The sequence below is a fragment of the Lissotriton vulgaris genome, chromosome 1_1 (assembly GCF_964263255.1).
Source record: "Lissotriton vulgaris chromosome 1_1, aLisVul1.2, whole genome shotgun sequence".
Taxonomy (NCBI): domain Eukaryota; kingdom Metazoa; phylum Chordata; class Amphibia; order Caudata; family Salamandridae; genus Lissotriton; species Lissotriton vulgaris.
Window position 1 is genome coordinate 235,192,615 of NC_141685.1, and position 27,469 is coordinate 235,220,083.

General features: G+C 40.0%; 11 non-coding genes across 11 annotated transcripts; all 11 read right to left on the reverse strand.

Moving 5' to 3' along the window:
* Positions 1-398: 398 nt before the first annotated feature.
* TRNAA-AGC (transfer RNA alanine (anticodon AGC)) lies at positions 399-471 on the reverse strand. The gene has a single exon. It is a non-coding gene; the product is annotated as a tRNA-Ala (tRNA).
* Positions 472-5,408: 4,937 nt separating this feature from the next.
* TRNAA-AGC (transfer RNA alanine (anticodon AGC)) lies at positions 5,409-5,481 on the reverse strand. The gene has a single exon. It is a non-coding gene; the product is annotated as a tRNA-Ala (tRNA).
* Positions 5,482-8,964: 3,483 nt separating this feature from the next.
* Positions 8,965-9,037, reverse strand: TRNAK-CUU (transfer RNA lysine (anticodon CUU)). Its single transcript has one exon. It is a non-coding gene; the product is annotated as a tRNA-Lys (tRNA).
* A 978-nt stretch (positions 9,038-10,015) lies between these two features.
* On the reverse strand, positions 10,016-10,088 carry TRNAK-CUU (transfer RNA lysine (anticodon CUU)). The gene has a single exon. It is a non-coding gene; the product is annotated as a tRNA-Lys (tRNA).
* A 1,415-nt stretch (positions 10,089-11,503) lies between these two features.
* On the reverse strand, positions 11,504-11,576 carry TRNAA-AGC (transfer RNA alanine (anticodon AGC)). The gene has a single exon. It is a non-coding gene; the product is annotated as a tRNA-Ala (tRNA).
* Positions 11,577-14,020: 2,444 nt separating this feature from the next.
* On the reverse strand, positions 14,021-14,093 carry TRNAK-CUU (transfer RNA lysine (anticodon CUU)). Its single transcript has one exon. It is a non-coding gene; the product is annotated as a tRNA-Lys (tRNA).
* A 2,701-nt stretch (positions 14,094-16,794) lies between these two features.
* TRNAA-AGC (transfer RNA alanine (anticodon AGC)) lies at positions 16,795-16,867 on the reverse strand. The gene has a single exon. It is a non-coding gene; the product is annotated as a tRNA-Ala (tRNA).
* Positions 16,868-17,845: 978 nt separating this feature from the next.
* Positions 17,846-17,918, reverse strand: TRNAA-AGC (transfer RNA alanine (anticodon AGC)). The gene has a single exon. It is a non-coding gene; the product is annotated as a tRNA-Ala (tRNA).
* Positions 17,919-18,897: 979 nt separating this feature from the next.
* Positions 18,898-18,970, reverse strand: TRNAA-AGC (transfer RNA alanine (anticodon AGC)). The gene has a single exon. It is a non-coding gene; the product is annotated as a tRNA-Ala (tRNA).
* Positions 18,971-24,854: 5,884 nt separating this feature from the next.
* Positions 24,855-24,927, reverse strand: TRNAA-AGC (transfer RNA alanine (anticodon AGC)). Its single transcript has one exon. It is a non-coding gene; the product is annotated as a tRNA-Ala (tRNA).
* Positions 24,928-25,906: 979 nt separating this feature from the next.
* On the reverse strand, positions 25,907-25,979 carry TRNAA-AGC (transfer RNA alanine (anticodon AGC)). The gene has a single exon. It is a non-coding gene; the product is annotated as a tRNA-Ala (tRNA).
* Positions 25,980-27,469: the final 1,490 nt, after the last annotated feature.

Genomic DNA, 27,469 nt, shown 5'->3' on the forward strand with positions numbered 1-27,469 from the left:
CCTGAGATTAAGAGTCTCATGCTCTAGCGACTGAGCTAGCCGGGCTCCCTCCTTAAGACAGTATGCAGACCTATCCCTTTTTGTGAAAAAAATCAAATCCTGGATATTCCTCTACTCTTGTTTTGCAAGGAAAGCCAGATTTATACATCCTTCAGAGGACAGAGTGTCAAAAAAAATAAGAGAAAATGAAAATGGAAGTTGTGAGAACTTCATTTTGAGATTGCATAAGAATTCAAATTTCTCTCACATGCTAAAGAATACCTGAACCCTTTTGATTAAACCACTTTAGTTGTTATAATGAGACCATATTTGAAAGCCATCTGTGATTTTTCTGTTCTTACTCTGCAATGACCATGGGCAATGACAAGTTAAAAATAAAATGTATGCAAATTTTATAATGGAGAATGCGGGCATCGATCCCGCTACCTCTCGCATGCTAAGCGAGCGCTCTACCATTTGAGCTAATTCCCCTGTGTGTTTAATCTGCATAACATGAAAAAAGTAACCTCACTGCCTTCCACACTTTATTTGAAGTCCAATTGCCCATAAAAGTGTTCAGTTCACTCCTAACTTATGCCTTACCTCCACTTATGGGATGTTTTACAGTTCAGGTTGGCCTGTTTACTACTCGAATATGAGTGATATTGTGGTGTGTTCATCTAGACTCATACCCTACCTAATCTTGAAGTTAAATTTCCCACCAATGAGAAACCAAGGGAGATACCATTTTTGATAGTTATTGCATGTCTAATGCAAGAATATTCACCAGATTATGAGGATCCAGCAAAAATTACTCATTTTCGCCCAACGTGGAGCTCGAACCCACGACCCTGAGATTAAAAGTCTCATGCTCTACCGACTGAGCTAGCCGGGCTCCCACTTCAAGATGGTATGCGGACTAATCATTTTTTATGATGGAAATCCATTCCTGGACAATTTTTGGGAGTTATTGCACGTCTAATGCAAGATTAATCTCCATATTATGAGAGTCAATGCAATATTCAGGCAAAAATTACTCGTTTTCGCCCAACGTGGGGCTCGAACCCACGACCCTGAGATTAAGAGTCTCATGCTCTACCGACTGAGCTAGCCGGGCTCCCTCCTTAAGACAGTATGCAGACCAATCCCTTTTTGTGAAGAAAATCAAATCCTGGATATTCCTCTACTCTTGTTTTGCAAGGAAAGCCTGATTTATACATCCTTCAGAGGACAGAGTGTCAAAAAAAATAAGAGAAAATGAAAATGGAAGTTGTGAGAACTTCATTTTGAGATTGCATAAGAATTCAAATTCCTCTCACATGCTAAAGAATACCTGAACCCTTTTGATTAAACCACTTTAGTTGTTATAATGAGACCATATTTGAAAGCCATCTGTGATTTTTCTGTTCTTACTCTGCAATGACCATGGGCAATGACAAGTTAAAAATAAAATGTATGCAAATTTTATAATGGAGAATGCGGGCATCGATCCCACTACCTCTCGCATGCTAAGCGAGCGCTTTACTATTTGAGCTAATTCCCCTGTGTGTTTAATCTGCATAACATGAAAAAAGTAACCTTACTGCGTTCCACACTTTATTTGAAGTCCAATTGCCCATAACAGTGTTCAGTTCACTCCTAACTTATGCCTTACCTCCACTTATGGGATGTTTTACAGTTCAGGTTGGCCTGTTTACTACTCGAATATGAGTGATATTGCGCTGTGTTCATCTAGACTCATACCCTAGCTAATCTTGAAGTTAAATTTCCCACCAATGAGAAACCAAGGGAGATACCATTTCTGATAGTTATTGCATGTCTAATGCAAGATTAATCTCCATATTATGAGAGTCAATGCAATATTCAGGCAAAAATTACTCGTTTTCGCCCAACGTGGGGCTCGAACCCACGACCCTGAGATTAAGAGTCTCATGCTCTACCGACTGAGCTAGCCGGGCTCCCTCCTTAAGACAGTATGCAGACCAATCCCTTTTTGTGAAAAAAATCAAATCCTGGATATTCCTCTACTCTTGTTTTGCAAGGAAAGCCAGATTTATACATCCTTCAGAGGACAGAGTGTCAAAAAAAATAAGAGAAAATGAAAATGGAAGTTGTGAGAACTTCATTTTGAGATTGCATAAGAATTCAAATTCCTCTCACATGCTAAAGAATACCTGAACCCTTTTGATTAAACCACTTTAGTTGTTATATTGAGACCATATTTGAAAGCCATCTGTGATTTTTCTGTTCTTACTCTGCAATGACCATGGGCAATGACAAGTTAAAAATAAAATGTATGCAAATTTTATAATGGAGAATGCGGGCATCGATCCCGCTACCTCTCGCATGCTAAGCGAGCACTCTACCATTTGAGCTAATTCCCCTGTGTGTTTAATCTGCATAACATGAAAAAAGTAACCTCACTGCCTTCCACACTTTATTTGCAGTTCAATTGCCCATAACAGTGTTCAGTTCACTCCTAACTTATGCCTTACCTCCACTTATGGGATGTTTTACAGTTCAGGTTGGCCTGTTTACTACTCGAATATGAGTGATATTGTGGTGTGTTCATCTAGACTCATACCCTACCTAATCTTGAAGTTAAATTTCCCACCAATGAGAAACCAAGGGAGATACCATTTTTGATAGTTATTGCATGTCTAATGCAAGAATAATCACCAGATTATGAGAGTCCAGCAAAAATTACTCATTTTCGCCCAACGTGGGGCTCGAACCCACGACCCTGAGATTAAGAGTCTCATGCTCTACCGACTGAGCTAGCCGGGCTCCCACTTCAAGATGGTATGCAGACTAATAATTTTTTATGAAGGAAATCCATTCCTGGACAATTTTTGGGAGTTATTGCAGGTCTAATGCAAGATTAATCTCCATATTATGAGAGTCAATGCAATATTCAGGCAAAGATTACTCGTTTTCGCCCAACGTGGGGCTCGAACCCACGACCCTGAGATTAAGAGTCTCATGCTCTACCGACTGAGCTAGCCGGGCTCCCTCCTTAAGACAGTATGCAGACCAATCCTCTACTCTTGTTTTGCAAGGAAAGCCTGATTTATACATCCTTCAGAGGACAGAGTGTCAAAAGAAAATAAGAGAAAATGAAAACGGAAGTTGTGAGAACTTCATTTTGAGATTGCATAAGAATTCAAATTCCTCTCACATGCTAAAGAATACCTGAACCCTTTTGATTAAACCACTTTAGTTGTTATAATGAGACCATATTTGAAAGCCATCTGTGATTTTTCTGTTCTTACTCTGCAATGACCATGGGCAATGACAAGTTAAAAATAAAATGTATGCAAATTTTATAATGGGGAATGCGGGCATCAACCCCGCTACCTCTCGCATGCTAAGCGAGCGCTCTACCATTTGAGCTAATTCCCCTGAGTGTTTAATCTGCATACCATGAAAAAAGTAACCTCACTGCCTTCCACACTTTATTTGCAGTCCAATTGCCCATAACAGTGTTCAGTTCACTCCTAACTTATGCCTTACCTCCACTTATGGGATGTTTTACAGTTCAGGTTGGCCTGTTTACTACTCGAATATGAGTGATATTGTGGTGTGTTCATCTAGACTCATACCCTACCTAATCTTGAAGTTAAATTTCCCACCAATGAGAAACCAAGGGAGATACCATTTTTGATAGTTATTGCATGTCTAATGCAAGAATAATCACCAGATTATGAGAGTCCAGCAAAAATTACTCATTTTCGCCCAACGTGGGGCTCAAACCCACGACCCTGAGATTAAGAGTCTCATGCTCTACCGACTGAGCTAGCCGGGCTCCCACTTCAAGATGGTATGCAGACTAATCATTTTTTATGAAGGAAATCCATTCCTGGACAATTTTTGGGAGTTATTGCAGGTCTAATGCAAGATTAATCTCCATATTATGAGAGTCAATGCAATATTCAGGCAAAAATTACTAGTTTTCGCCCAACGTGGGGCTCGAACTCACGACCCTGAGATTAAGAGTCTCATGCTCTAGCGACTGAGCTAGCCGGGCTCCCTCCTTAAGACAGTATGCAGACCAATCCCTTTTTGTGAAAAAAATCAAATCCTGGATATTCCTCTACTCTTGTTTTGCAAGGAAAGCCAGATTTATACATCCTTCAGAGGACAGAGTGTCAAAAAAATAAGAGAAAATGAAAATGGAAGTTGTGAGAACTTCATTTTGAGATTGCAGAAGAATTCAAATTCCTCTCACATGCTAAAGAATACCTGAACCCTTTTGATTAAACCACTTTAGTTGTTATATTGAGACCATATTTGAAAGCCATCTGTGATTTTTCTGTTCTTACTCTGCAATGACCATGGGCAATGACAAGTTAAAAATAAAATGTATGCAAATTTTATAATGGAGAATGCGGGCATCGATCTCGCTACCTCTCGCATGCTAAGTGAGCACTCTACCATTTGAGCTAATTCCCCTGTGTGTTTAATCTGCATAACATGAAAAAAGTAACCTCACTGCCTTCCACACTTTATTTGCAGTCCAATTGCCCATAACAGTGTTCAGTTCACTCCTAACTTATGCCTTACCTCCACTTATGGGATGTTTTACAGTTCAGGTTGGCCTGTTTACTACTCGAATATGAGTGATATTGTGGTGTGTTCATCTAGACTCATACCCTACCTAATCTTGAAGTTAAATTTCCCACCAATGAGAAACCAAGGGAGATACCATTTTTGATAGTTATTGCATGTCTAATGCAAGAATAATCACCAGATTATGAGAGTCCAGCAAAAATTACTCATTTTCGCCCAACGTGGGGCTCGAACCCACGACCCTGAGATTAAGAGTCTCATGCTCTACCGACTGAGCTAGCCAGGCTCCCACTTCAAGATGGTATGCAGACTAATCATTTTTTATGACGGAAATGCATTCCTGGAAAATTTTTGGGAGTTATTGCAGGTCTAATGCAAGATTAATCTCCATATTATGAGAGTCAATGCAATATTCAGGAAAAAATTACTCGTTTTCGCCCAACGTGGGGCTCTAACCCACGACCCTGAGATTAAGAGTCTCTTGCTCTACCGACTGAGCGAGCCGGGCTCCCTCCTTAAGACAGTATGCAGACCAATCCCTTTTTGTGAAAAAAATCAAATCCTGGATATTCCTCTACTCTTGTTTTGCAAGAAACGCCAGATTTATACATCCTTCAGAGGACAGAGTGTCAAAAAAAATAAGAGAAAATGAAAACGGAAGTTGTGAGAACTTCATTTTGAGATTGCATAAGAATTCAAATTCCTCTCACATGCTAAATAATACCTGAACCCTTTTGATTAAACCACTTTAGTTGTTATAATGAGACCATATTTGAAAGCAATCTGTGATTTTTCTGTTCTTACTCTGCAATGACCTTGGCAATGACAAGTTAAAAATAAAATGTATGCAAATTTTATAATGGAGAATGCGGGCATCGATCCCGCTACCTCTCGCATGCTAAGCGAGCGCTCTACCATTTGAGCTAATTCCCCTGTGTGTTTAATCTGCATAACATGAAAAAAGTAACCTCACTGCCTTCCACACTTTATTTGAAGTCCAATTGCCCATAACAGTGTTCAGTTCACTCCTAACTTATGCCTTACCTCCACTTATGGGATGTTTTACAGTTCAGGCTGGCCTGTTTACTACTCGAATATGAGTGATATTGTGGTGTGTTCATCTGGACTCATACCCTACCTAATCTTGAAGTTAAATTTCCCACCAATGAGAAACCAAGGGAGATACCATTTTTGATAGTTATTGCATGTCTAATGCAAGAATAATCACCAGATTATGAGAGTCCAGCAAAAATTACTCATTTTCGCCCAACGTGGGGCTCAAACCCACAACCCTGAGATTAAGAGTCTCATGCTCTACCGACTGAGCTAGCCGGGCTCCCACTTCAAGATGGTATGCAGACTAATCATTTTTTATGAAGGAAATCCATTCCTGGACAATTTTTGGGAGTTATTGCAGGTCTAATGCAAGATTAATCTCCATATTATGAGAGTCAATGCAATATTCAGGCAAAAATTACTCGTTTTCGCCCAACGTGGGGCTCAAACTCACGACCCTGAGATTAAGAGTCTCATGCTCTAGCGACTGAGCTAGCCGGGCTCCCTCCTTAAGACAGTATGCAGACCAATCCCTTTTTGTGAAAAAAATCAAATCCTGGATATTCCTCTACTCTTGTTTTGCAAGGAAAGCCAGATTTATACATCCTTCAGAGGACAGAGTGTCAAAAAAAATAAGAGAAAATGAAAATGGAAGTTGTGAGAACTTCATTTTGAGATTGCAGAAGAATTCAAATTCCTCTCACATGCTAAAGAATACCTCAACCCTTTTGATTAAACCACTTTAGTTGTTATATTGAGACCATATTTGAAAGCCATCTGTGATTTTTCTGTTCTTACTCTGCAATGACCATGGGCAATGACAAGTTAAAAATAAAATGTATGCAAATTTTATAATGGAGAATGCGGGCATCGATCCCGCTACCTCTCGCATGCTAAGCGAGCACTCTACCATTTGAGCTAATTCCCCTGTGTGTTTAATCTGCATAACATGAAAAAAGTAACCTCACTGCCTTCCACACTTTATTTGCAGTCCAATTGCCCATAACAGTGTTCAGTTCACTCCTAACTTATGCCTTACCTCCACTTATGGGATGTTTTACAGTTCAGGTTGGCCTGTTTACTACTCGAATATGAGTGATATTGTGGTGTGTTCATCTAGACTCATACCCTACCTAATCTTGAAGTTAAATTTCCCACCAATGAGAAACCAAGGGAGATACCATTTTTGATAGTTATTGCATGTCTAATGCAAGAATAATCACCAGATTATGAGAGTCCAGCAAAAATTACTCATTTTCGCCCAACGTGGGGCTCGAACCCACGACCCTGAGATTAAGCGTCTCATGCTCTACCGACTGAGCTAGCCGGGCTCCCACTTCAAGATGGTATGCAGACTAATCATTTTTTATGAGGGAAATCCATTCCTGGACAATTTTTGGGAGTTATTGCAGGTCTAATGCAAGATTAATCTCCATATTATGAGAGTCAATGCAATATTCAGGAAAAAATTACTCGTTTTCGCCCAACGTGGGGCTCTAACCCACGACCCTGAGATTAAGAGTCTCATGCTCTACCGACTGAGCGAGCCGGGCTCCCTCCTTAAGACAGTATGCAGACCAATCCCTTTTTGTGAAAAAAATCAAATCCTGGATATTCCTCTACTCTTGTTTTGCAAGAAACGCCAGATTTATACATCCTTCAGAGGACAGAGTGTCAAAAAAAATAAGAGAAAATGAAAACGGAAGTTGTGAGAACTTCATTTTGAGATTGCATAAGAATTCAAATTCCTCTCACATGCTAAAGAATACCTGAACCCTTTTGATTAAACCACTTTAGTTGTTATAATGAGACCATATTTGAAAGCAATCTGTGATTTTTCTGTTCTTACTCTGCAATGACCTTGGCAATGACAAGTTAAAAATAAAATGTATGCAAATTTTATAATGGAGAATGCGGGCATCAACCACGCTACCTCTCGCATGCTAAGCGAGCGCTCTACCATTTGAGCTAATTCCCCTGAGTGTTTAATCTGCATAACATGAAAAAAGTAACCTCACTGCCTTCCACACTTTATTTGCAGTCCAATTGCCCATAACAGTGTTCAGTTCACTCCTAACTTATGCCTTACCTCCACTTATGGGATGTTTTACAGTTCAGGTTGGCCTGTTTACTACTCGAATATGAGTGATATTGTGGAGTGTTCATCTAGACTCATACCCTACCTAATCTTGAAGTTAAATTTCCCACCAATGAGAAACCAAGGGAGATACCATTTTTGATAGTTATTGCATGTCTAATGCAAGAATAATCACCAGATTATGAGAGTCCAGCAAAAATTACTCATTTTCGCCCAACGTGGGGCTCAAACCCACGACCCTGAGATTAAGAGTCTCATGCTCTACCGACTGAGCTAGCCGGGCTCCCACTTCAAGATGGTATGCAGACTAATCATTTTTTATGAAGGAAATCCATTCCTGGACAATTTTTGGGAGTTATTGCAGGTCTAATGCAAGATTAATCTCCATATTATGAGAGTCAATGCAATATTCAGGCAAAAATTACTCGTTTTCGCCCAACGTGGGGCTCGAACCCACGACCCTGAGATTAAGAGTCTCATTCTCTACCGACTGAGCTAGCCGGGCTCCCTCCTTAAGACAGTATGCAGACCAATCCCTTTTTGTGAAGAAAATCAAATCCTGGATATTCCTCTACTCTTGTTTTGCAAGGAAAGCCTGATTTATACATCCTTCAGAGGACAGAGTGTCAAAAAAAAATAAGAGAAAATGAAAACGGAAGTTGTGAGAACTTCATTTTGAGATTGCACAAGAATTCAAATTCCTCTCACATGCTAAAGAATACCTGAACCCTTTTGATTAAACCACTTTAGTTGTTATAATGAGACCATATTTGAAAGCCATCTGTGATTTTTCTGTTCTTACTCTGCAATGACCATGGGCAATGACAAGTTAAAAATAAAATGTATGCAAATTTTATAATGGAGAATGCGGGCATCAACCCCGCTACCTCTTGCATGCTAAGCGAGCGCTCTACCATTTGAGCTAATTCCCCTGAGTGTTTAATCTGCATAACATGAAAAAAGTAACCTCACTGCCTTCCACACTTTATTTGCAGTCCAATTGCCCATAACAGTGTTCAGTTCACTCCTAACTTATGCCTTACCTCCACTTATGGGATGTTTTACAGTTCAGGTTGGCCTGTTTACTACTCGAATATGAGTGATATTGTGGTGTGTTCATCTAGACTCATACCCTACCTAATCTTGAAGTTAAATTTCCCACCAATGAGAAACCAAGGGAGATACCATTTTTGATAGTTATTGCTTGTCTAATGCAAGAATAATCACCAGATTATGAGAGTCCAGCAAAAATTACTCATTTTCGCCCGACGTGGGGCTCGAACCCACGACCCTGAGATTAAGAGTCTCATGCTCTACCGACTGAGCTAGCCGGGCTCCCACTTCAAGATGGTATGCAGACTAATCATTTTTTATGAAGGAAATCCATTCCTGGACAATTTTTGGGAGTTATTGCAGGTCTAATGCAAGATTAATCTCCATATTATGAGAGTCAATGCAATATTCAGGCAAAAATTACTCATTTTTACCCAACGTGGGGCTCAAACCCACGACCCTGAGATTAAGAGTCTCATGCTCTACCGACTGAGCTAGCCGGGCTCCCTCCTTAAGACAGTATGCAGACCAATCCCTTTTTGTGAAGAAAATCAAATCCTGGATATTCCTCTACTCTTGTTTTGCAAGGAAAGCCTGATTTATACATCCTTCAGAGGACAGAGTGTCAAAAAAAATAAGAGAAAATGAAAATGGAAGTTGTGAAAACTTCATTTTGAGATTGCATAAGAATTCAAATTCCTCTCACATGCTAAAGAATACCTGAACCCTTTTGATTAAACCACTTTAGTTGTTATAATGAGACCATATTTGAAAGCCATCTGTGATTTTTCTGTTCTTACTCTGCAATGACCATGGGCAATGACAAGTTAAAAATAAAATGTATGCAAATTTTATAATGGAGAATGCGGGCATCAACCCCGCTACCTCTTGCATGCTAAGCGAGCGCTCTACCATTTGAGCTAATTCCCCTGAGTGTTTAATCTGCATAACATGAAAAAAGTAACCTCACTGCCTTCCACACTTTATTTGCAGTCCAATTGCCCATAACAGTGTTCAGTTCACTCCTAACTTATGCCTTACCTCCACTTATGGGATGTTTTACAGTTCAGGTTGGCCTGTTTACTACTCGAATATGAGTGATATTGTGGTGTGTTCATCTAGACTCATACCCTACCTAATCTTGAAGTTAAATTTCCCACCAATGAGAAACTAAGGGAGATACCATTTTTGATAGTTATTGCTTGTCTAATGCAAGAATAATCACCAGATTATGAGAGTCCAGCAAAAATTACTCATTTTCGCCCGACGTGGGGCTCGAACCCACGACCCTGAGATTAAGAGTCTCATGCTCTACCGACTGAGCTAGCCGGGCTCCCACTTCAAGATGGTATGCAGACTAATCATTTTTTATGAAGGAAATCCATTCCTGGACAATTTTTGGGAGTTATTGCAGGTCTAATGCAAGATTAATCTCCATATTATGAGAGTCAATGCAATATTCAGGCAAAAATTACTCATTTTTGCCCAACGTGGGGCTCAAACCCACGACCCTGAGATTAAGAGTCTCATGCTCTACCGACTGAGCTAGCCGGGCTCCCTCCTTAAGACAGTATGCAGACCAATCCCTTTTTGTGAAGAAAATCAAATCCTGGATATTCCTCTACTCTTGTTTTGCAAGGAAAGCCTGATTTATACATCCTTCAGAGGACAGAGTGTCAAAAAAAATAAGAGAAAATGAAAATGGAAGTTGTGAAAACTTCATTTTGAGATTGCATAAGAATTCAAATTCCTCTCACATGCTAAAGAATACCTGAACCCTTTTGATTAAACCACTTTAGTTGTTATAATGAGACCATATTTGAAAGCCATCTGTGATTTTTCTGTTCTTACTCTGCAATGACCTTGGCAATGACAAGTTAAAAATAAAATGTATGCAAATTTTATAATGGAGAATGCGGGCATCGAGCCCGCTACCTCTCGCATGATAAGCGAGCGCTTTACTATTTGAGCTAATTCCCCTGTGTGTTTAATCTGCATAACATGAAAAAAGTAACCTTACTGCGTTCCACACTTTATTTGAAGTCCAATTGCCCATAACAGTGTTCAGTTCACTCCTAACTTATGCCTTACCTCCACTTATGGGATGTTTTACAGTTCAGGTTGGCCTGTTTACTACTCGAATATGAGTGATATTGCGCTGTGTTCATCTAGACTCATACCCTAGCTAATCTTGAAGTTAAATTTCCCACCAATGAGAAACCAAGGGAGATACCATTTCTGATAGTTATTGCATGTCTAATGCAAGAATATTCACCAGATTATGAGAGTCAATGCAATAATCCAGCAAAAATTACTCATTTTCGCCCAACGTGGGGCTCGAACCCACGACCCTGAGATTAAGAGTCTCATGCTCTAGCGACTGAGCTAGCCGGGCTCCCTCCTTAAGACAGTATGCAGACCTATCCCTTTTTGTGAAAAAAATCAAATCCTGGATATTCCTCTACTCTTGTTTTGCAAGGAAAGCCAGATTTATACATCCTTCAGAGGACAGAGTGTCAAAAAAAATAAGAGAAAATGAAAATGGAAGTTGTGAGAACTTCATTTTGAGATTGCATAAGAATTCAAATTTCTCTCACATGCTAAAGAATACCTGAACCCTTTTGATTAAACCACTTTAGTTGTTATAATGAGACCATATTTGAAAGCCATCTGTGATTTTTCTGTTCTTACTCTGCAATGACCATGGGCAATGACAAGTTAAAAATAAAATGTATGCAAATTTTATAATGGAGAATGCGGGCATCGATCCCGCTACCTCTCGCATGCTAAGCGAGCGCTCTACCATTTGAGCTAATTCCCCTGTGTGTTTAATCTGCATAACATGAAAAAAGTAACCTCACTGCCTTCCACACTTTATTTGAAGTCCAATTGCCCATAAAAGTGTTCAGTTCACTCCTAACTTATGCCTTACCTCCACTTATGGGATGTTTTACAGTTCAGGTTGGCCTGTTTACTACTCGAATATGAGTGATATTGTGGTGTGTTCATCTAGACTCATACCCTACCTAATCTTGAAGTTAAATTTCCCACCAATGAGAAACCAAGGGAGATACCATTTTTGATAGTTATTGCATGTCTAATGCAAGAATATTCACCAGATTATGAGGATCCAGCAAAAATTACTCATTTTCGCCCAACGTGGAGCTCGAACCCACGACCCTGAGATTAAAAGTCTCATGCTCTACCGACTGAGCTAGCCGGGCTCCCACTTCAAGATGGTATGCGGACTAATCATTTTTTATGATGGAAATCCATTCCTGGACAATTTTTGGGAGTTATTGCACGTCTAATGCAAGATTAATCTCCATATTATGAGAGTCAATGCAATATTCAGGCAAAAATTACTCGTTTTCGCCCAACGTGGGGCTCGAACCCACGACCCTGAGATTAAGAGTCTCATGCTCTACCGACTGAGCTAGCCGGGCTCCCTCCTTAAGACAGTATGCAGACCAATCCCTTTTTGTGAAGAAAATCAAATCCTGGATATTCCTCTACTCTTGTTTTGCAAGGAAAGCCTGATTTATACATCCTTCAGAGGACAGAGTGTCAAAAAAAATAAGAGAAAATGAAAATGGAAGTTGTGAGAACTTCATTTTGAGATTGCATAAGAATTCAAATTCCTCTCACATGCTAAAGAATACCTGAACCCTTTTGATTAAACCACTTTAGTTGTTATAATGAGACCATATTTGAAAGCCATCTGTGATTTTTCTGTTCTTACTCTGCAATGACCATGGGCAATGACAAGTTAAAAATAAAATGTATGCAAATTTTATAATGGAGAATGCGGGCATCGATCCCACTACCTCTCGCATGCTAAGCGAGCGCTTTACTATTTGAGCTAATTCCCCTGTGTGTTTAATCTGCATAACATGAAAAAAGTAACCTTACTGCGTTCCACACTTTATTTGAAGTCCAATTGCCCATAACAGTGTTCAGTTCACTCCTAACTTACGCCTTACCTCCACTTATGGGATGTTTTACAGTTCAGGTTGGCCTGTTTACTACTCGAATATGAGTGATATTGCGCTGTGTTCATCTAGACTCATACCCTAGCTAATCTTGAAGTTAAATTTCCCACCAATGAGAAACCAAGGGAGATACCATTTCTGATAGTTATTGCATGTCTAATGCAAGAATATTCACCAGATTATGAGAGTCAATGCAATAATCCAGCAAAAATTACTCATTTTCGCCCAACGTGGGGCTCGAACCCACGACCCTGAGATTAAGAGTCTCATGCTCTACCGACTGAGCTAGCCGGGCTCCCACTTCAGGATGGTATGCAGACTAATCATTTTTTATGAAGGAAATCCATTCCTGGACAATTTTTGGGAGTTATTGCAGGTCTAATGCAAGATTAATCTCCATATTATGAGAGTCAATGCAATATTCAGGCAAAAATTACTCGTTTTCGCCCAACGTGGGGCTCGAACCCACGACCCTGAGATTAAGAGTCTCATGCTCTACCGACTGAGCTAGCCGGGCTCCCTCCTTAAGACAGTATGCAGACCAATCCCTTTTTGTGAAGAAAATCAAATCCTGGATATTCCTCTACTCTTGTTTTGCAAGGAAAGCCTGATTTATACATCCTTCAGAGGACAGAGTGTCAAAAAAAATAAGAGAAAATGAAAACGGAAGTTGTGAGAACTTCATTTTGAGATTGCATAAGAATTCAAATTCTTCTCACATGCTAAAGAATACCTGAACCCTTTTGATTAAACCACTTTAGTTGTTATAATGAGACCATATTTGAAAGCCATCTGTGATTTTTCTGTTCTTACTCTGCAATGACCATGGGCAATGACAAGTTAAAAATAAAATGTATGCAAATTTTATAATGGAGAATGCGGGCATCAACCCCGCTACCTCTTGCATGCTAAGCGAGCACTCTACCATTTGAGCTAATTCCCCTGAGTGTTTAATCTGCATAACATGAAAAAAGTAACCTCACTGCCTTCCACACTTTATTTGCAGTCCAATTGCCCATAACAGTGTTCAGTTCACTCCTAATTTATGCCTTACCTCCACTTATGGGATGTTTTACAGTTCAGGTTGGCCTGTTTACTACTCGAATATGAGTGATATTGTGGTGTGTTCATCTAGACTCATACCCTACCTAATCTTGAAGTTAAATTTCCCACCAATGAGAAACCAAGGGAGATAAAATTTTTGATAGTTATTGCATGTCTAATGCAAGAATAATCACCAGATTATGAGAGTCCAGCAAAAATTACTCATTTTCGCCCGACGTGGGGCTCGAACCCACGACCCTGAGATTAAGAGTCTCATGCTCTACCGACTGAGCTAGCCGGGCTCCCACTTCAAGATGGTATGCAGACTAATCATTTTTTATGAAGGAAATCCATTCCTGGACAATTTTTGGGAGTTATTGCAGGTCTAATGCAAGATTAATCTCCATATTATGAGAGTCAATGCAATATTCAGGCAAAAATTACTCATTTTTGCCCAACGTGGGGCTCAAACCCACGACCCTGAGATTAAGAGTCTCATGCTCTACCGACTGAGCTAGCCGGGCTCCCTCCTTAAGACAGTATGCAGACCAATCCCTTTTTGTGAAGAAAATCAAATCCTGGATATTCCTCTACTCTTGTTTTGCAAGGAAAGCCTGATTTATACATCCTTCAGAGGACAGAGTGTCAAAAAAAATAAGAGAAAATGAAAATGGAAGTTGTGAAAACTTCATTTTGAGATTGCATAAGAATTCAAATTCCTCTCACATGCTAAAGAATACCTGAACCCTTTTGATTAAACCACTTTAGTTGTTATAATGAGACCATATTTGAAAGCCATCTGTGATTTTTCTGTTCTTACTCTGCAATGACCTTGGCAATGACAAGTTAAAAATAAAATGTATGCAAATTTTATAATGGAGAATGCGGGCATCGAGCCCGCTACCTCTCGCATGATAAGCGAGCGCTTTACTATTTGAGCTAATTCCCCTGTGTGTTTAATCTGCATAACATGAAAAAAGTAACCTTACTGCGTTCCACACTTTATTTGAAGTCCAATTGCCCATAACAGTGTTCAGTTCACTCCTAACTTATGCCTTACCTCCACTTATGGGATGTTTTACAGTTCAGGTTGGCCTGTTTACTACTCCAATATGAGTGATATTGCGCTGTGTTCATCTAGACTCATACCCTAGCTAATCTTGAAGTTAAATTTCCCACCAATGAGAAACCAAGGGAGATACCATTTCTGATAGTTATTGCATGTCTAATGCAAGAATATTCACCAGATTATGAGAGTCAATGCAATAATCCAGCAAAAATTACTCATTTTCGCCCAACGTGGGGCTCTAACCCACGACCCTGAGATTAAGAGTCTCATGCTCTACCGACTGAGCTAGACGGGCTCCCACTTCAAGATGGTATGCAGACTAATCATTTTTTATGAAGGAAATCCATTCCTGGACAATTTTTGGGAGTTATTGCAGGTCTAATGCAAGATTAATCTCCATATTATGAGAGTCAATGCAATATTCAGGCAAAAATTACTCGTTTTCGCCCAACGTGGGGCTCGAACCCACGACCCTGAGATTAAGAGTCTCATGCTCTACCGACTGAGCTAGCCGGGCTCCCTCCTTAAGACAGTATGCAGACCAATCCCTTTTTGTGAAGAAAATCAAATCCTGGATATTCCTCTACTCTTGTTTTGCAAGGAAAGCCTGATTTATACATCCTTCAGAGGACAGAGTGTCAAAAAAAAATAAGAGAAAATGAAAATGGAAGTTGTGAGAACTTCATTTTGAGATTGCATAAGAATTCAAATTCCTCTCACATGCTAAAGAATACCTGAACCCTTTTGATTAAACCACTTTAGTTGTTATAATGAGACCATATTTGAAAGCCATCTGTGATTTTTCTGTTCTTACTCTGCAATGACCATGGGCAATGACAAGTTAAAAATAAAATGTATGCAAATTTTATAATGGAGAATGCGGGCATCGATCCCGCTACCTCTCGCATGCTAAGCGAGCGCTTTACTATTTGAGCTAATTCCCCTGTGTGTTTAATCTGCATAACATGAAAAAAGTAACCTTACTGCGTTCCACACTTTATTTGAAGTCCAATTGCCCATAACAGTGTTCAGTTCACTCCTAATTTATGCCTTACCTCCACTTATGGGATGTTTTACAGTTCAGGTTGGCCTGTTTACTACTCGAATATGAATGATATTGCGCTGTGTTCATCTAGACTCATACCCTAGCTAATCTTGAAGTTAAATTTCCCACCAATGAGAAACCAAGGGAGATACCATTTCTGATAGTTATTGCATGTCTAATGCAAGAATATTCACCAGATTATGAGAGTCAATGCAATAATCCAGCAAAAATTACTCATTTTCGCCCAACGTGGGGCTCGAACCCACAACCCTGAGATTAAGAGTCTCATGCTCTACCGACTGAGGTAGCCGGGCTCCCACTTCAAGATGGTATGCAGACTAATCATTTTTTATGAAGGAAATCCATTCCTGGACAACTTTTGGGAGTTATTGCAGGTCTAATGCAAGATTAATCTCCATATTATGAGAGTCAATGCAATATTCAGGCAAAAATTACTCGTTTTCGCCCAACGTGGAGCTCGAACCCACGACCCTGAGATTAAGAGTCTCATGCTCTACCGACTGAGCTAGCCGGGCTCCCTCCTTAAGACAGTATGCAGACCAATCCCTTTTTGTGAAAAAAATCAAATCCTGGATATTCCTCTACTCTTGTTTTGCAAGGAACGCCAGATTTATACATCCTTCAGAGGAAAGAGTGTCAAAAAAAATAAGAGAAAATGAAAATGGAAGTTGTGAGAACTTCATTTTGAGATTGCATAAGAATTCAAATTCCTCTCACATGCTAAAGAATACCTGAACCCTTTTGATTAAACCACTTTAGTTGTTATAATGAGACCATATTTGAAAGCCATCTGTGATTTTTCTGTTCTTACTCTGCAATGACCATGGGCAATGACAAGTTAAAAATAAAATGTATGCAAATTTTATAATGGAGAATGCGGGCATCGATCCCGCTACCTCTCGCATGCTAAGCGAGCGCTCTACCATTTGAGCTAATTCCCCTGTGTGTTTAATCTGCATAACATGAAAAAAGTAACCTCACTGCCTTCCACACTTTATTTGCAGTCCAATTGCCCATAACAGTGTTCAGTTCACTCCTAACTTATGCCTTACCTCCACTTATGGGATGTTTTACAGTTCAGGTTGGCCTGTTTACTACTCGAATATGAGTGATATTGTGGTGTGTTCATCTAGACTCATACCCTACCTAATCTTGAAGTTAAATTTCCCACCAATGAGAAACCAAGGGAGATACCATTTTTGATAGTTATTGCATGTCTAATGCAAGAATAATCACCAGATTATGAGAGTCCAGCAAAAATTACTCATTTTCGCCCAACGTGGGGCTCGAACCCACGACCCTGAGATTAAGAGTCTCATGCTCTACCGACTGAGCTAGCCGGGCTCCCACTTCAAGATGGTATGCAGACTAATCATTTTTTATGAAGGAAATCCATTCCTGGACAATTTTTGGGAGTTATTGCAGGTCTAATGCAAGATTAATCTCCATATTATGAGAGTCAATGCAATATTCAGGCAAAAATTACTCGTTTTCGCCCAACGTGGGGCTCGAACCCACGACCCTGAGATTAAGAGTCTCATGCTCTACCGACTGAGCTAGCCGGGCTCCCTCCTTAAGACAGTATGCAGACCAATCCCTTTTTGTGAAAAAAATCAAATCCTGGATATTCCTCTACTCTTGTTTTGCAAGGTAAGCCAGATTTATACATCCTTCAGAGGACAGAGTGTAAAAAAAAATAAGAGAAAATGAAAACGGAAGTTGTGAGAACTTCATTTTGAGATTGCATAAGAATTCAAATTCCTCTCACATGCTAAAGAATACCTGAACCCTTTTGATTAAACCACTTTAGTTGTTATAATGAGACCATATTTGAAAGCCATCTGTGATTTTTCTGTTCTTACTCTGCAATGACCATGGGCAATGACAAGTTAAAAATAAAATGTATGCAAATTTTATAATGGAGAATGCGGGCATCGATCCCGCTACCTCTCGCATGCTAAGCGAGCGCTCTACCATTTGAGCTAATTCCCCTTTGTGTTTAATCTGCATAACATGAAAAAAGTAACCTCACTGCCTTCCACACTTTATTTGAAGTCCAATAGCCCATAACAGTGTTCAGTTCACTCCTAACTTATGCCTTACCTCCACTTATGGGATGTTTTACAGTTCAGGTTGGCCTGTTTACTACTCGAATATGAGTGATATTGTGGTGTGTTCATCTAGACTCATACCCTACCTAATTTTGAAGTTAAATTTCCCACCAATGAGAAACCAAGGGAGATACCATTTTTGATAGTTATTGCATGTCTAATGCAAGAATAATCACCAGATTATGAGAGTCCAGCAAAAATTACTCATTTTCGCCCAACGTGGGGCTCAAACCCACGACCCTGAAATTAAGAGTCTCATGCTCTACCGACTGAGCTAGCCGGGCTCCCACTTCAAGATGGTATGCAGACTAATCATTTTTTATGAAGGAAATCCATTCCTGGACAATTTTTGGGAGTTATTGCAGGTCTAATGCAAGATTAATCTCCATATTATGAGAGTCAATGCAATATTCAGGCAAAAATTACTCGTTTTCGCCCAACGTGGGGCTCGAACCCAGGACCCTGAGATTAAGAGTCTCATGCTCTACCGACTGAGCTAGCCGGGCTCCCTCATTAAGACAGTATGCAGACCAATCCCTTTTTGTGAAGAAAATCAAATCCTGGATATTCCTCTACTCTTGTTTTGCAAGGAAAGCCTGATTTATACATCCTTCAGAGGACAGAGTGTCAAAAAAAAATAAGAGAAAATGAAAATGGAAGTTGTGAGAACTTCATTTTGAGATTGCATAAGAATTCAAATTCCTCTCACATGCTAAAGAATACCTGAACCCTTTTGATTAAACCACTTTAGTTGTTATAATGAGACCATATTTGAAAGCCATCTGTGATTTTTCTGTTCTTACTCTGCAATGACCATGGGCAATGACAAGTTAAAAATAAAATGTATGCAAATTTTATAATGGAGAATGCGGGCATCGATCCCGCTACCTCTCGCATGCTAAGCGAGCGCTCTACCATTTGAGCTAATTCCCCTGTGTGTTTAATCTGCATAACATGAAAAAAGTAACCTCACTGCCTTCCACACTTTATTTGAAGTCCAATTGCCCATAACAGTGTTCAGTTCACTCCTAACTTATGCCTTACCTCCACTTATGGGATGTTTTACAGTTCAGGTTGGCCTGTTTACTACTCGATTATGAGTGATATTGTGGTGTGTTCATCTAGACCAGAGGTCTTCAAACTTTTTGATGCCGAGACCCCCCTGTCAAACATTTTTAGATGTAAGGACCCATTCCTGGTCAAAATGTCTAGAACTTGGTACTCACCATCATCGGCAACCAAAAACGCCCCCAATTCCCATGACAAATCATTTTACGGTTTGGAAATAGAATTAAACAGTGTTTAGCAAAACCAATGGTTTGTGGGTGACTGTGATACGTAGTCTTTTGGGTTTTGTTATTTGTTTCGGTTTTTGGTAACCATCTTGCCCAAGTGAACAATAAATTCTGAAGGCCACGAGAAAATGCCAAGAGGTTAGCTGCCTCGGTGTCCAGTCACCTAGGCTATAATTATGTTCACGTGGTATAAGTACGGCCATGTGGTATGCCCTTGTGATTTGTGTGTTTGGGCTATACTCAAAGGTCACCTTGAAGCAGACTACCTATGCTCACGGTGCATCTCTTGGCCCTAGCAGGTGACCTATGACCTCTCTCACGTCAGTGCCCCTAGAAGTGCCCTTCTTTGCGGGCCATACGTTCAGTACAGTGGGAGGCTTAGTGTCTGGAAGGAGAATGACATCCATTGTGAACATGACATGTGTGCCCATGCACTTGAAGCAGGACAATATGTTGCATGGTCAGACTGGCTCAACTGAGCCTTCGTCTTGGGAAGGCCTTCACAGGGTGAGGGTCAGAAGAGAGGCTGTGAAATGTAGCAAAATACACTCGTCTAGAAATGTAAATCAAAAGACACCTGTTTGCATTTTTTGGGTGATGTTCCTTGTACCCAGAGCCACCTACCAACCACAGGTAATTTAACAGAGAGGTAAACTAAATTATTCAAGATCACACAGGCTGTCGGCGAGGAGCTGGGTCTCCTCCAAATCAGCACAGACAGTGATTCTGTGAGAGCCTGACCTTGACATGAGACAGACAGCTGTTTACCGCACCCCATTGTTTCCTCCTTCTCCCCTCCCGGTACCTGGTTGATTAATGGTAGCATGTGTTCAATATGAGCTGAAGACTCATAAAGCATTCACTTCTGCAGTGTCAACGATATTTTGTTGAAAACTGTATTACAGCCACAAAGAATGGAAGGTGTACACAGTCTTCACCCTTTATGCTTTCCAGCACGACTGCTCATCCCTGTCTGGTAAAGCTGATATGAACTGGTTCACAATTCCATGCATTAATTCCCCATGTTAAAAATAAATGCAAACAATGTTAAAATAGCTCAATTTGAAATACCATGCCCAAGTGTTTGCAGAGTTCTACACATGAACAAATGGCCAGCACTTTTCTTTGAAAATTGTGGCAACCGTAGTTGAACAAAGGCATCATATTAAACTGCTGCTACAAGAATGAAAATGGAAAGCAAACTGAAAATAAACATTTGAAAGTCATAAAAATGAACTGGATCCTTTCCCCCAACCCTGGAGTTTATATTGAAGTACATTTCAGATTCCAGGCCCCATGTGAGACCTAGATGTTTGATCTACACAAATCAATTAAAAAAAAGTTATAAATTTGAGTGCTTGTTAAAATTTCCTGTGAGGAGGCTGGTAGGGAGATTCAGTAAGTAAATGTGGTTTATCCTAATCTGCTCCAAATTAAGACGATTTAGTGGGCATCATAATAGTACCATCATAACCCACACCGCTCATATGTGGTGCTGCTTATTTGAGCAAAGACTGCACAACCAAATGTGTTTAATAATATTGGAATTATGTAGGCTTTACCATGTAATATTTTGATGCTGTAAAAATATTTGGCTTTGTCAATTATTGAAAAAAATCTATTTTCCGTTCAGACAAATAACATGAGCATTGACACTTTCATTTAAACATGCTGCCTGAATTTTTCTTTGCAGTGATATTTAAACAAACGTAAAAGCAATGATGTTTCAGACATCAACTTTGTCATCTTCAGTAGTCCATTCAATGCACTTATCTAATAAACAAGTTAGTCTCAAAAAGATTAGTTGAAAAGTAAAAACATATATATGTATATCTTCATTTTGCTTAGTTCACATCTTTCCAAGCATTTCACTGTGAATGCCCATTGTCAGCAGCATCAAGCCCCACACGGACGTGCAGTGTTTAAAGACTAACATTCTCTCTTCCATTCTGTTTCTCTGGAGCAATAAATTAAACCGAGCACAGAGTTCAGGCGCATAAATAAATAGACACAAATGAAGGAAATGATAAAAACGGACAGAACACAGAAAATAAAAATTAACCGGAGCCTATGCTCAAATCCCCTCATGGCTCAATCAGGGAAACAAATGCAAATCTGTGTGCGCAAGATAGTTTCACTGAAAGTCTGCAGTGGGGAAGAGGCTACCTAATTAAACTGGGAAGCTTTGGGTTGCCTTGGAAAACAGTCGGAAGTAACAAGGAGAGCCAAATGAAGAGGCAGCAGCCAGCCACAAAGCAGGACACGAGGGGAAAGCAGGGATGGCCAAGGAAGGCAGCAGTGATGGCGTGGAATATTGCAGAACTCCCTCGCGTACTGGCTGCATTGCAAATATTCTGGTCCATCTTTATCGACAAAGTTTGCGGGCATTTCCTGGTATGCGTGCTGCAGTCTCTCTGATTGGAGGACAGGTTTTGATGCCACATTATGATTGGCTTATTTTACCTAGTCCTCCAATCAGAGAGCCTCCTGAGATGCAAGTATTTCTAATCCAAAACGAAGAGGAAACGTTTTGGATGCGAGGCAGAGATGAGGCTTTTGAATGCGCGACCCCCTTCTGATAACTCCACGGCCCCCCTGGGGGTCGCGACCCATAGTTTGAAGACCTCTGATCTAGACTCATACTCTACCTAATCTTGAAGTTAAATTTCCCACCAATGAGAAACCAAGGGAGATACCATTTTTGATAGTTATTGCATGTCTAATGCAAGAATAATCACCAGATTATGAGAGTCCAGCAAAAATTACTCATTTTCGCCCAACGTGGGGCTCGAACCCACGACCCTGAGATTAAGAGTCTCATGCTCTACCGACTGAGCTAGCCGGGCTCCCACTTCAAGATGGTATGCAGACTAATCATTTTTTATGAAGGAAATCCATTCCTGGACAATTTTTGGGAGTTATTGCAGGTCTAATGCAAGATTAATCTCCATATTATGAGAGTCAATGCAATATTCAGGCAAAAATTACTCGTTTTCGCCCAACGTGGGGCTCGAACCCACGACCCTGAGATTAAGAGTCTCATGCTCTACCGACTGAGCTAGCCGGGCTCCCTCCTTAAGACAGTATGCAGACCAATCCCTTTTTGTGAAAAAAATCAAATCCTGGATATTCCTCTACTCTTGTTTTGCAAGGAAAGCCAGATTTATAAATCCTTCAGAGGACAGAGTGTAAAAAAAAATAAGAGAAAATGAAAATGGAAGTTGTGAGAACTTCATTTTGAGATTGCATAAGAATTCAAATTCCTCTCACATGCTAAAGAATACCTGAACCCTTTTGATTAAACCACTTTAGTTGTTATATTGAGACCATATTTGAAAGCCATCTGTGATTTTTCTGTTCTTACTCTGCAATGACCATGGGCAATGACAAGTTAAAAATAAAATGTATGCAAATTTTATAATGGAGAATGCGGGCATCGATCCCGCTACCTCTCGCATGCTAAGCGAGCACTCTACCATTTGAGCTAATTCCCTTGTGTGTTTAATCTGCATAACATGAAAAAAGTAACCTCACTGCCTTCCACACTTTATTTGCAGTCCAATTGCCCATAACAGTGTTCAGTTCACTCCTAACTTATGCCTTACCTCCACTTATGGGATGTTTTACAGTTCAGGTTGGCCTGTTTACTACTCGATTATGAGTGATATTGTGGTGTGTTCATCTAGACTCATACTCTACCTAATCTTGAAGTTAAATTTCCCACCAATGAGAAACCAAGGGAGATACCATTTTTGATAGTTATTGCATGTCTAATGCAAGAATAATCACCAGATTATGAGAGTCCAGCAAAAATTACTCATTTTAGCCCAACGTGGGGCTCGAACCCACGACCCTGAGATTAAGAGTCTCATGCTCTACCGACTGAGCTAGCCGGGCTCCCACTTCAAGATGGTATGAAGACTAATCATGTTTTATGAAGGAAATCCATTCCTGGACAATTTTTGGGAGTTATTGCAGGTCTAATGCAAGATTAATCTCCATATTATGAGAGTCAATGCAATATTCAGGCAAAAATTACTCGTTTTCGCCCAACGTGGGGCTCGAACCCACGACCCTGAGATTAAGAGTCTCATGCTCTACCGACTGAGCTAGCCGGGCTCCCTCCTTAAGACAGTTGCAGACCAATCCCTTTTTGTGAAGAAAATCAAATCCTGGATATTCCTCTACTCTTGTTTTGCAAGGAAAGCCTGATTTATACATCCTTCAGAGGACAGAGTGTGAAAAAAAATAAGAGAAAATGAAAATGGAAGTTGTGAAAACTTCATTTTGAGATTGCATAAGAATTCAAATTCCTCTCACATGCTAAAGAATACCTGAACCCTTTTGATTAAACAACTTTAGTTGTAATAATGAGACCATATTTGAAAGCCATTTGTGATTTTTCTGTTCTTACTCTGCAATGACCTTGGCAATGACAAGTTAAAAATAAAATGTATGCAAATTTTATAATGGAGAATGCGGGCATCAAGCCCGCTACCTCTCGCATGCTAAGCGAGCACTCTACCATTTGAGCTAATTCCCCTGTGTGTTTAATCTGCATAACATGAAAAAAGTAACCTCACTGCCTTCCACACTTTATTTGCAGTCCAATTGCCCATAACAGTGTTCAGTTCACTCCTAACTTAAGCCTTACCTCCACTTATGGGATGTTTTACAGTTCAGGTTGGCCTGTTTACTACTCGAATATGAGTGATATTGTGGTGTGTTCATCTAGACTCATACCCTACCTAATCTTGAAGTTAAATTTCCCACCAATGAGAAACCAAGGGAGATACCATTTTTGATAGTTATTGCATGTCTAATGCAAGAATAATCACCAGATTATGAGAGTCCAGCAAAAATTACTCATTTTCGCCCAACGTGGGGCTCAAACCCACGACCCTGAGATTAAGAGTCTCATGCTCTACCGACTGAGCTAGCCGGGCTCCCACTTCAAGATGGTATGCAGACTAATCATTTTTTATGAAGGAAATCCATTCCTGGACAATTTTTGGGAGTTATTGCAGGTCTAATGCAAGATTAATCTCCATATTATGAGAGTCAATGCAATATTCAGGCAAAAATTACTCGTTTTCGCCCAACGTGGAGCTCGAACCCACGACCCTGAGATTAAGAGTCTCATGCTCTACCGACTGAGCTAGCCGGGCTCCCTCCTTAAGACAGTATGCAGACCAATCCCTTTTTGTGAAAAAAAATCAAATCCTGGATATTCCTCTACTCTTGTTTTGCAAGGTAAGCCAGATTTATACATCCTTCAGAGGACAGAGTGTAAAAAAAAATAAGAGAAAATGAAAATGGAAGTTGTGAGAACTTCATTTTGAGATTGCATAAGAATTCAAATTCCTCTCACATGCTAAAGAATACCTGAACCCTTTTGATTAAACCACTTTAGTTGTTATAATGAGACCATATTTGAAAGCCATCTGTGATTTTTCTGTTCTTACTCTGCAATGACCATGGGCAATGACAAGTTAAAAATAAAATGTATGCAAATTTTATAATGGAGAATGCGGGCATCGATCCCGCTACCTCTCGCATGCTAAGCGAGCGCTCTACCATTTGAGCTAATTCCCCTTTGTGTTTAATCTGCATAACATGAAAAAAGTAACCTCACTGCCTTCCACACTTTATTTGAAGTCCAATTGCCCATAACAGTGTTCAGTTCACTCCTAACTTATGCCTTACCTCCACTTATGGGATGTTTTACAGTTCAGGTTGGCCTGTTTACTACTCGAATATGAGTGATATTGTGGTGTGTTCATCTAGACTCATACCCTACCTAATCTTGAAGTTAAATTTCCCACCAATGAGAAACCAAGGGAGATACCATTTTTGATAGTTATTGCATGTCTAATGCAAGAATAATCACCAGATTATGAGAGTCCAGCAAAAATTACTCATTTTCGCCCAACGTGGGGCTCAAACCCACGACCCTGAGATTAAGAGTCTCATGCTCTACCGACTGAGCTAGCCGGGCTCCCACTTCAAGATGGTATGCAGACTAATCATTTTTTATGAAGGAAATCCATTCCTGGACAATTTTTGGGAGTTATTGCAGGTCTAATGCAAGATTAATCTCCATATTATGAGAGTCAATGCAATATTCAGGCAAAAATTACTCGTTTTCGCCCAACGTGGGGCTCGAACCCACGACCCTGAGATTAAGAGTCTCATGCTCTACCGACTGAGCTAGCCGGGCTCCCTCCTTAAGACAGTATGCAGACCAATCCCTTTTTGTGAAGAAAATCAAATCCTGGATATTCCTCTACTCTTGTTTTGCAAGGAAAGCCTGATTTATACATCCTTCAGAGGACAGAGTGTCAAAAAAAAATAAGAGAAAATGAAAACGGAAGTTGTGAGAACTTCATTTTGAGATTGCATAAGAATTCAAATTCCTCTCACATGCTAAAGAATACCTGAACCCTTTTGATTAAACCACTTTAGTTGTTATAATGAGACCATATTTGAAAGCCATCTGTGATTTTTCTGTTCTTACTCTGCAATGACCATGGGCAATGACAAGTTAAAAATAAAATGTATGCAAATTTTATAATGGAGAATGCGGGCATCGATCCCGCTACCTCTCGCATGCTAAGCGAGCGCTCTACCATTTGAGCTAATTCCCCTGTGTGTTTAATCTGCATAACATGAAAAAAGTAACCTCACTGCCTTCCACACTTTATTTGAAGTCCAATTGCCCATAACAGTGTTCAGTTCACTCCTAACTTATGCCTTACCTCCACTTATGGGATGTTTTACAGTTCAGGTTGGCCTGTTTACTACACGTATATGAGTGATATTGCGCTGTGTTCATCTAGACTCATACCCTAGCTAATCTTGAAGTTAAATTTCCCACCAATGAGAAACCAAGGGAGATACCATTTCTGATAGTTATTGCATGTCTAATGCAAGAATATTCACCAGATTATGAGAGTCAATGCAATAATCCAGCAAAAATTACTCATTTTCGCCCAACGTGGGGCTCAAACCCACGACCCTGAGATTAAGAGTCTCATGCTCTACCGACTGAGCTAGCCGGGCTCCCACTTCAAGATGGTATGCAGACTAATCATTTTTTATGAAGGAAATCCATTCCTGGACAATTTTTGGGAGTTATTGCAGGTCTAATGCAAGATTAATCTCCATATTATGAGAGTCAATGCAATATTCAGGCAAAAATTACTCGTTTTCGCCCAACGTGGAGCTCGAACCCACGACCCTGAGATTAAGAGTCTCATGCTCTACCGACTGAGCTAGCCGGGCTCCCTCCTTAAGACAGTATGCAGACCAATCCCTTTTTGTGAAAAAAAATCAAATCCTGGATATTCCTCTACTCTTGTTTTGCAAGGAAAGCCAGATTTATACATCCTTCAGAGGACAGAGTGTCAAAAAAAATAAGAGAAAATGAAAATGGAAGTTGTGAGAACTTCATTTTGAGATTGCATAAGAATTCAAATTCCTCTCACATGCTAAAGAATACCTGAACCCTTTTGATTAAACCACTTTAGTTGTTATAATGAGACCATATTTGAAAGCCATCTGTGATTTTTCTGTTCTTACTCTGCAATGACCATGGGCAATGACAAGTTAAAAATAAAATGTATGCAAATTTTATAACGGAGAATGCGGGCATCGATCCCGCTACCTCTCGCATGCTAAGCGAGCGCTCTACCATTTGAGCTAATTCCCCTGTGTGTTTAATCTGCATAACATGAAAAAAGTAACCTCACTGCCTTCCACACTTTATTTGAAGTCCAATTGCCCATAACAGTGTTCAGTTCACTCCTAACTTATGCCTTACCTCCACTTATGGGATGTTTTACAGTTCAGGTTGGCCTGTTTACTACTCGATTATGAGTGATATTGTGGTGTGTTCATCTAGACTCATACTCTACTCCTAATCTTGAAGTTAAATTTCCCACCAATGAGAAACCAAGGGAGATACCATTTTTGATAGTTATTGCATGTCTAATGCAAGAATAATCACCAGATTATGAGAGTCCAGCAAAAATTACTCATTTTCGCCCAACGTGGGGCTCGAACCCACGACCCTGAGATTAAGAGTCTCATGCTCTACCGACTGAGCTAGCCGGGCTCCCACTTCAAGATGGTATGC